The 10,529-nt window shown below is 47.4% G+C and overlaps 1 long non-coding RNA gene across 1 annotated transcript in view; it reads right to left on the reverse strand.

The window, feature by feature from the left end:
* The window catches only part of LOC114007130 (uncharacterized), a 99,646-nt gene extending 91,770 nt beyond the window's left edge, over positions 1-7,876 (reverse strand). Inside the window, exons 1-2 of the long non-coding RNA XR_003548767.1 lie at positions 7,685-7,876; positions 4,707-4,855 (exon numbers count right to left, since the gene is read on the reverse strand). This is a non-coding gene — a long non-coding RNA (uncharacterized LOC114007130). The remainder of the gene's footprint in view (positions 1-4,706; positions 4,856-7,684) is intronic.
* Between the last annotated feature and the right edge of the window lie 2,653 nt (positions 7,877-10,529).

Here is a 10,529-nt window from a genome sequence, read left to right on the forward strand (position 1 = left end):
GTTGAGATGTATTGCAAAGACTTAGTTTATGCAGAGTGAGGACTGGGTGAGCAAGCCCTAAATTCACAGGGCTGGCTGGCTGGCCAGAAACTCAGCCTTTGTGGAAAGTTCAGTTTTGCTTGTAAGTCCTTTCAACGGATTAGATCTATCCAGATTAGTTAGGAAATCTCCTTTATTTAAGGTTCCGGGCCACACCCATGACCTAGTGGTTAAGGTAGCTGGATCCCATGTGGCTGGCTACATAGTTCTCATTCTGTTTCCGGGACATGTATGCATGCATGCCCAATCCCGAAAGGGTGGAGAAATTAAGGAGAATGATTGCAGAGTGACCACGTTCCACTAGGAAAGTACCTTGTTCCCCTCCTCTGACTCTCTCTAGAAAGAAAATGTGCTTTCTGACAAAATAGAAAAAAAATACAACTAAAAATAAAGACCTCTGACAACAGATGTTAATCACCTCTACTAAATACCTTCTAGCAACACCTAAACTAGAGCTAGGCTGGGTAAGTATTATAGCCTAGGACCAGCAGTTGGTGTAAAGGCTTTGTCGCTGGACTCCCATGTAGTCAACCATAGTTCGAGTCCCGGATCTGGTGTCTTAAACGCACGCCGGGCTCATGTGTGAGTGCTCAAGATCCCGAGAGAAGAATGGAGGAGAAAGGATTGTGGTGTGGCCATTCCCCCAGGGGTTGATTTCTCGCTTTCTGTCTCTCTGACTCTGTTTTTCTGGCGAGTACAAGCGCCCTATAGCAAAAACCTCTGGAAAAAAAAAAAAAAAAGATGTATAGTGGTTATATGTAAACCAGAAATTACAATAAAAAATAAAATAAAGAACCAAAAGACTGGGACTAGCAGTTAGCGTAATGGCTATGTCGCTGGACTCCCATGTAGTTGACCGCTGTTCACGTCCCGGACCTGGTGGCTTAAACCTCCCGCCAGGTGCATGTGCGTGCATGCCCAAGATCCCAAGAGGAGAATGGAGGAGAAGGGATTGCGGTGTGGCCATCCCGCCTGGGGGTGATTTCTCGCTTTCTGTCCCTCTGTCTCTCTGTCTGGTGAGCGCACACGCCCTGTGGCAAAAACCTCTCCAAAAGAAAAAGAACCAAAAGACTCAATGACAGAGACTCTCCACAGTAATCACATACACACTTAAGTATTTTTGATGATGAGACCAGTCATAGTATAGTAATATTTCAGTAGAATTACCAGATTCACACACATCTGCTTAGTTCTGGACCATACTGTGGCAAAAAAGTTAAAAAAAAAAAAAAAAAAACTTCGCAACAATCGTATCATATAAAGTTTTCTTTTATGATTTAGAAAGCGGGGAGGGGGAGGTAGTCAGATGTACTAAGTGAGGGAAAGGTGAGTGACAGAGAAAAACTAAGGTCTTCTAGAAGTGAAGAGTAATAGAAGTTTTTTATGAGGCTGTCAGGCATTGCAAAATATCTCATCTTCTCTGCCAGAGAGCTGATTTGCACAATATCTTTTTGAAAACCAGGCACAAATTGAAAAGGGTAAAAGTGACCTAGGACACAGTTACTTTCATTCCAGTCATTTTATATCCACTGCCTTTTTTCAGTTTTTTATCAACCGTCCTGCAATAGGATTCGGGTTGTTCAGCCGCAAACATGATAACCTACTTGATTACCTGATGTAGGCAGTTTCACACTCGGAATGTTAGTGTCACCCCCAAATTCCTATGCTGAAGCCCTAACCCTCAGTGTGCCTATGTTTGGAGATCAGGCCTCTAAAAAGTAATTAGGTTAGATGAGGTAATAAGGATGGGCCCTGATCCTCTAGGACTGGCATCCTTGTAAGATGAGGCATCGGAGAGCTTGCTTAACTCTCTACACAAAGACACACCGAGGAAGGGTCATGTGGGGACAAAGCAAAAAGCCATCCACAAGCCGGGAAGAGAGACCTCGCCAGAAGCAGAATCAGATGGGAACTTGACCTTGGACTTCTAACCCCCGGAACTGTGAGAAAATTAATTTCTGTTGTTCAATCCACTCAATCGATAGTATTTTGTTAAAGCCACCAGAACCAGCTAAGACAAGCAATAAGGGCTTATTTATTGCTTTTTACTGAAGCTAAATGCTATCACTGGGGCCAGCAGGTGGTGTGGTAGTTAAGGGTGCTAGACTCACACATGGCTGACCACAGTTCGAGTCCTGGACCTGGCTGCTTGCTTGCTCTGTCTCTCTGTCTCTCTGTCTCTGTCTCTCTCTCTCCCCCCCTTCTTCTCCCTCTCCCTCCCTTCCTTCTTCTCTCTCTCCCTGGTCAAAAATAAAAATAAAGCAAATAAAATAATTCTTTAAAAAATAAATAAGGGACCAGCAATTAGCATAATGGCTATGTCGCTGGACTCCCACGTAGTCAACCACAGTTTGAGTCCCAGACCCGGTGGCTTAAACTCACGCCAGGCACGTGTGCATGTGTTCCCAGGATCCCGAGAGGAGAATGGAGGAGAAGGGATTGCAGCGTGGCCATCCTCCCTGGGGGGTGATTTCTCATTTTCTGTCTCTCCGTCTCTCTCTGTCTGTCTGGTGAACACAGGCGCCCTATAGCAAAAAAACTCTCCTAAATAAATAAATAAATAAGGGACCAGCAGTTAGCGTAATGGCTATGTCGCTGAACTCCCATGTAGTCAACTGCAGTTTGAGTACCGGACCTCGTGGCTTAAACTCATGCTGGGCGTGTGTGCATGCGTGCCCAAGATTCCGAAAGGAGAATGGAGGAACCAGGATTGTGGCGTGGCCATCCCCCCTGGGGGGGGTGATTTTTCACTTTCTGTCTCTCCATCTCTCTCTTTCTGGCGAGCACACGTATCCTATAGCAAAAACCTCTCCAAAAAAACAATAATAATAATAATATGTAAAATATAAATAAATAAATAAAATACTATCATTTGTGGTCTAGCCATAGCCTGGTAGTTAAGGCAGCTGGGCCTACATGGCTGACTATGAAGTTCAAGTCCTAGACCCAGCAGGCAGCTTGAGGAACATGCCTCATGCACGTGTGTGTGTGTGTGTGTGTGTGTGTGTGTGTGCCTAAAATCCCAAAAGGAGAAGTGAAAGAGAATGGACTGTGGTGTGGCCATTCTCCATGGTGGATGCTTCCTCCTTTTTTCTCTCTTTCTCTCTCTGTTTCTCTACAATGAGCACAAGCATCCTTTAGCAAAAAATTTTTAAAAAGATTCCGTCATTTATAAGACACATCATTGTGTTATAAACCAATCAAAAATAGTAAATGCAGCTGATTAAACTATAATATGGCATTGATTGTAAGAAGCATCCAAATTTCAGAGATTAAAAAAAGGGGACTTGCACACTTGTTCAATGTGTTTCAGGCTAAGCAGGCAAGAGGTTCAAACCATGGTTTCCATGTGAGGTCTGTCTTCTCTGTGCCATTGAGTCAGCTCAGGTATAATGTAAGTCAGGGCTTCCAGGCAGAGAAGATGCGGTATTCTGCAGTGCCCAACGGTCACATAAAAACGTGTATTAAACTATTTTTTAAGTTTCTTTCTTTCTTTCTTTCTTTCTTTCATGAGTTAGAGTGAAACAGAGATAACAGAGACTTTCATGGGGATTGCCACCAGGGTCTTGACACGGCAAACCACCCTAGCCTCGGTCAGGCCCAGATCAGGGGCACATGAATGCCTGGCACATTCAGGGAGGTCTCCAGACTTGAACCTGCACTCTTCACATATGGATCGGTCTTGCAGAGCACCATGTTAGAGTTTGTTTGTTTGGTTGGTTGGTTTTTATTTGTTTTAATTGCCAGAAGGCTGATGCACTTGCCAGAAAGAGACAGAGAGGGAGAAAGCACCCTCAATGGAAGATAGCACACAGTAATTCCTTCTCCACTTCTCCTCCTGTTGGACTTGGGGCACATACCCACAGCCCCCTGGTGTGTTGCTCAAGCAGTCGGCCATGTGGGATGTGGTTCTCCCAACCACTAGGCTATGAGGCCAGGCCTAAGTGGATCTTTTTGTAAATAATACCTTTTTATTTTTAGAATTATTTTATTTTTATTCATTGTCTTTTTTTTTTTTTTAATCTGTTTTTATCTTTTGACCAGAGAGAGAAAGAGAGAGAGGAGAAAAGTGAGAAAGCAAGCTGCTAGATCCAAAACTTGAACCACGGTCAGCCATGTGGGGGTCCAGCCACCTTAACCACCACGCCATCTGCTGGCCCCTGTAAATAACATCTCTTAAGAAAATCTTTCTTCACTTACATTTTTACTAATTCTCATATGGCGAAACCAAACAAAATTAATCTTTATATGCTCATAAGAAATGCTGTAGCAAAGTGGTAAATCTGAGGGTGGTTTCATTTTCTTCTGTACACTTTTCAAGGCTGTTTTTACAAGCAGAAGAAACACCATACAATGAGTAACTTTGCTATCGAATGGAAAATCACTCTGACATCACAGCCACAGAAAAATAATGCAGCCAGAGGTACACAAGTGGCTGCGATCATCTGAATCCTTGGCCCCAAACCCCCAGGACAGGGGAGCACCAATGATCTGAGAATCAGGGACCAGAACCGCCGCATCTCTTCAGCCGCAGCTCCATAATGGAGTCCTGAACATGGTAGGTGAGGAAAGAAACACCCCAGGATCAGAGGCTAATGGCGGACAGGAAATCCACCCACTCTTCCAAGCACCCTACCTCTCTCCATGAGGAGACTAGAGATGCTCACCTTCCAAGTTAAATCAGTAGGCTCCCACCACAGGCGATGTGACCCAGTTCCTGCGAGCTTCATCCTGGAGTGTCACATTCTGCCACTGAACCATCTGGCTCTCACTTCAGAATCCTTTTCAGATTTTCGCCATAGGATGCATTCACTCACTAAAGAGAGGCAGAATCACAGAGGGGGAAGTTGAGAAATCATCCCCCAGGGGGATGGCCACGCTGTAATCCCTTCTTCTCCATTTTCCTCTTAGTATTTTTTTTTTCAGAGAGACTTTTTGCCATAGGACACATGCGCTTGCCAGAGAAACAGGGAAAGACAGACAGAAAGTGAGAAACCACCCCCAGAAAGAATGGTCACACTGCAATCCCTTCTCCTCCATTCTCGGGATTTTGAGCATGCATGCATATACGCACGGCGTGAGTTTTAAGCCACCAGTCCGGAACTTGAACTGCAGTCGACTACACGGGAGTCCAGCGATGTAACCATTACACCATCTGCTGGTCCGCCCAGGATGTTTTTCAAGCCACTGGGTCTGAGACTCGAACCATGTCAGATCCCATGCCTCAACCACCACACCACCTGCTGGCCCACCCGCTTCAGAATGTTGATGCTAAATGTACTCTGTCCAAAGCAAGTTTATATTATCGTGCCTGAACACTTCAGGTTAAAATTTTATGAAGATGACAAATGGATTTTCTCCATTAACTAGAACTGCATAGTTATAGAGACCTGTAAATGTTACAGTGAAGTTACTGGACTCGGACTCTTGTTTCTTCTCACAGAGGCATGGACCCTTGACCTACATGGCTAGAAGGTTCCATCTGCCTCTCCCTTCCTTTTTTAGTGTTTTTCATTGGATTGTCCTATATTCTTGTCCTCTCTGAAAAGTCTAGCTCTCACCACAGGGTCCTTATCCACTGACCACAGAGACTCCGAAGCCTTTGTTTGTAAGAAGACAGTGATTTTACAAATATTAAACCTGTGCATGTAATTTTTCCCTTTGAATTATACCTTCTCGCTTTCCACTTCCCAGGAGGCATCACTGAGCGCTGGGGCCCCAGAGCAAGAAAGAACAGGAACTTTGCTCTTCAGCAGGTCTGAGTTTGGACAGCAGGGTGAGGCAATCCCTGCTCAGACTTTCTCTGGGTCACCACTGGCATATTAAGTCAGACCACTATTCTCTGTGGGGACCATCATGGGCGTGGCCTTATCCACTAACACCGGGAGCACACACCGCTTATGGCTGCAATAAAAACGTTCCCGGTCTCTTCCAGATGCACCTTACAGAAGCAGTAATTCCCTTAGTTAGAACGACTGAGCTAAAACGATTTCTTAATTAGCAAAGCACTGAATTACATCATAGGACCAGACTCACATCACAGGGTTCCTCCCCACGTGTGCAGAATGAAACGTCCTGGGTTTAGGAGTTCTAGGCCTAGGTGACCACCTGGTCCTCGTTAGCCAGGACAAGCACCGCTTCCACATGGAACCCCTCACTCCCAGACGAACTGGGAGAGCTGACCATCCTAACTCAGCCATGAGGTTTACTGCCCTGTTATAAAGCAAGAGACAGGAGCCAGGAGATGGCATAATGGGTACATCACTGGACTCCCATGTAGTCGACCGTGGACCAGATTCAGTGGCCTAAAATTCACACTGGGCACGTGTGTGTGCGTGCCCAGGATCCTGGGAGGAGAAAGGAGGAGAAGGAATTACAGTGCGGCCATTCTCCCTGGGGGGTGATTTCTCACTTTCTAACTCTCTGTCTTTCCAGCAAGCACACATGCCCTATAGAAAAACGTCTTCCTTTTAAAAAAAAAAAAGTGAGACATCAGGCCAGCCCCCAAAGCAAAGTAGTTAAATGCTGCATAGAAAGACAGCCCTAACCATTTAAAAAGCACACGAGGCATGTGGGTGCATGTGTGTGCGCAGTTAGACACATGTGCATGCCTGCCCCAAATCCCGACAGGATGGAGAAATGGAGGAGAAGGGATTACAGTGTGACCACGTCCCCCTGGAGGGATACTTTCTCTCTCTGTCTCTTTACGTACAAAAAGAAAAGAAAAGCATAAGACATGAAAGAAAAGCTCACTCCTTCCAGTCTGGAGTAGCTGTGAAGAGAAGGAGACAGAACAAAGGACACCCAGGGTTCTTGGTTTCTCTCATACCCCAGACACACCCCCGAGTCCCTCCTTTGTGCCTGCAAGGTCTTGGAAATGTCCAGCCAGGGGGGAAGCACTGAGGGTGGGGGCTTCGGCCCTCTGTCCTCACTAGAGAGCAACACGCCGGCCCACCCAGCCCTACCCGGGACAGCCGTTGGTACTTTAACTGTCTCTGTGAAATACCAGAGTTGGAGGAGATTGGCTCTTGGGAACCTATTTACTCCCACATTAAACGACTCCTTCAAAGTCCTCTGCATGTAACTTTCAGAACTTTTTCAAACTCTGGGGAACTGACAACTTAAATATTTCCAACGGGAAGTCCCAGCCCCTGGGGAGGTTTAAGTGCACAAGCCATAGGCGGTTCTAGAAGGAGCTCCCTCACTGCCCTCTGGGGCAGCTCGCTGCTGGGCATTAGAAAACCCCCCTGTGTTTTCTAGGGCTGCCAAAGCCAAGTACCAGGACTGGAGGCCAGAAGCCCGAGATCAAGGTGCCGGCAAGGTTGGTGTCTTCTGAAGCCTCCCTCGGGGCTTTTTCCCTGGGTCTTCAGTCACCTTCCCTCCTTATACCCTGCATCCTAATGTCCTTTCTTATAAGGACCAGTCATACTGGGCTCTGGGCCACCCTAATGGTCTCGTTTGTACTTTAAAAATGGCCTCTTTAAACACTTCCATCTCCAACTACAGCCACACTCGAGGGACTGGCAGTTCAGACAGCAGCGTGTGACTCTGGTGGGACACACGTCAGCTCATAACCCCCAACCCCAGGCTTGGGTCGCCTTCCCTGACATCACAGAGCCTGCAAGAGGGTCACTGGGTAACTCACCTGGAACTCATTGCTGTGACCACCGTCCCCAGCTGGCGGAGGGCGGTCAGTGAGTTTGAGACACGCGCTCTTCAGGGTAAGGCTGGGACAGCGGTTCTCACGCTTTTCAGGAAAGGCACGTAACGAGTTAATATATTATTAGGTAGTTTGGACCTCATGGACTGCCTGAAGAAATCCTGGGGAGTTCTGGCCGCGCCCGGCCATGCTTTACCAACGGCGCCCTCAAGGGCCGGTGGTGCAACAGTAAAACGTGCCCGGCCAGACTGAGCTGCAAGGGAAGGTTCTGTTTGCACCCGAGGACCTCCCCTGCCCTCCACGTGTGGTGGCGAGGATCCAGGGCTGAGGCTGGGAGGAAATGGTAGGGGCGAGACACTGTGGAAGACGCGCTCTCTCTCTCTCTCTCTCTCTCTCTCTCTGTCTCTCTTGCTCATGGAAGAAATAAATGAATAAGCCCTAAAAATAATCAATAAAGGCAGGGCCAGCTCTGCTGTACGGCTAGCCATAATACACTGCTCAAAAAAAAGCTAGATTCCACATGGGACTGCAGTTCGAACCCCCGCCCTGCCATGTGGGGCACGTGCATGAGTACCCAGGATCTGACCGCTGGAGAGCTTGCGGGAGGGGATGGCAGCATGACCGAGCCTAGCAGGTGCTCCTATCTTGCTCTCTCCCCTCTCCACAGGCACATGCACTGTCATGAATGAAAAAAATACATAGCAGGGAACCAGCAGTTAGCGTAATGGCTATGTCGCTGGACTCCCACGTAGCCGACAGCAGTTCAAGTCCCGGACCCGGTGGCTTAAAACTCACACCAGGCGCGTGTCCATGCGTGCCAAGATCCTGAGAGGAGAGTGGAGGAGAAGGGATTGCGGCGTGGCCATCCCCCCTGGGGGGTGATTTCTCGCTTTCTGTCTCTATGTCTCTCTCTGTCTGTCCGGCAAACGCACACGCCCTATAGCGAAAACCTCTCCAAAGAAAAAAAAGTTAAAAATATATCAAAGAAAAAGAACAGTTTCCACGGAGGAGGCCCCCGTGAAGATGTTTTCACTCTCATTGTTCTTTCCTCCTACTCCCCCCCCCTACTCCCACCCCTGCCCCTACCCCCATGCCCTGGCCTCCCTCATTATGCTGGTAGGACTTCTCGCCCACCCTAATTCCACCCACCCCAGAGAAACAGCCAGGCCAGCTTTTAAGAACTCCGCTTACGGGGACCAGCAGGTGGCATGGTGGTTAAGGCGCTGGACACTCCCATATGGTTGAACATGGTTCGAGTCCTGGACCTGGTGTCTTACTTTCTCACCTTCTCTCTCCCTCTTTCTTTCTCTCTGGTCAAGTTAAAAATAAATGATTGGGGACCAGCAGTTAGCATAATGGCTATGTCACTGGACTCCCATGTAGTCGCCTACGGTTCGAGTCCTGGACCCGGTGGCTTAAACTCACACCGGGCGTGTGTGCGAGCGTGCCCAAGATCCCGAGAGGAAAATGGAGGAGAAGGGATTGCAGCGTGGCCATCCCCCCTGGGGGGTGATTTCTCGCTTTCTGTCTCTCTGTCTCTCTCTGTCTTTCTGGCGAGTGCACGCACCCTAAAACATCTCCAAAATAAATAAATAAAGTTAAATAATTCTTTAAGAAAGAAAGAAAGAACTCTACTTGCAGATGGGCCCACAGGATCTGGGCCCCAGGGGAGCACACGGCAAGAACAGACAAGAGCAGACAATAAACCAAGGCTAGGTCTCCTGGCTCTCTCTTCCACAGTAAGAGCACATCCTCTTAGTTTCCCACAGGTGAGTCAACAACTCTTCCCCACCCCACCCCACCCCCGCCGTTAGGTAAATGATAATAAGCCCATAGCCACAGGATTAAGGGTTTTTTAAAGAATCATTTATTTAACTTTATTTATTCATTCATTCATTTTAATTTGACCACAGAGAGACAGAGAGAGAGAGGGAAAGTGAGAAAGCGAGCCACTAGGTACAGGGCTCGAACTGCGGTAGTACATGCGGAGTGTCCAGAGCCTTAACCACCATGCCACCTGCTGGCCCTTGCCCTAGAATTAAGTTTAACTGACTACCAAAAAAACCCAAAAAACAAAAAACAAAAAACTTTATTTTGCCATTGTCTTCAACAAGAGAGAAATGTATTTCTCCTTCATTTAAAGGAAATCTAGTGACAGGCATCGCAGGGCTAGTATTGTGGCTCCCCCAAATGGTCAGGCCCCGGGGTTCTTTCAGCTCACAGATCTTCCCTAGGTTAGGTACTTACCCTTAGTGTCCAAGGTGGGTGCTGAGCTCCAGCCACTGCAATCAAGTTCCACCCAGAAGAAACGGAAAAAGAATACTTTCTAGGATCTATATATACTTCTAATTATATTTTCTTGGTAAAAATTAAGTCATAATTTTTAAAGAGATATTTCCCTTAGGGTACATGCGCTTACTGGGGAGAGAGTTAGAGAGACAGTGAGAGAGAAAGTAAGAAACCATCCCCGAGGAGGGGGGGAAGGTGACCAGGCCGCAATCCCTTCTCCTCCCAGGATCTTGGGCATGCACGCACACACGCCCCGCATGAGTTTCAAGCCATCGGGTCCAAGACTCAAACTGCAGTCGGTCATGTGGGAGTCCAGCAATGTAACCACTACACTATCTTGCTGGCCCAAAAATTAAGTCACATATTTATCCACAAAGGAAACAAGAATCTTCTTTCAGTTGGGTGACCATGTATAACCACAGAAGAAGGAGGAGATGACTATGGAGAGGCACTAAGCAATCCCGGTCACACATGGCTGGTTAGGTGCTCTTCCCCCATCAAAAACACAAAGCCAAACTGAGATGCACACCCAGGGCAGCTG

The sequence above is a fragment of the Tupaia chinensis genome, unplaced genomic scaffold (genome assembly GCF_000334495.1).
Source record: "Tupaia chinensis unplaced genomic scaffold, TupChi_1.0 Scaffold000127_1, whole genome shotgun sequence".
NCBI classification, from domain to species: Eukaryota; Metazoa; Chordata; class Mammalia; order Scandentia; family Tupaiidae; genus Tupaia; species Tupaia belangeri.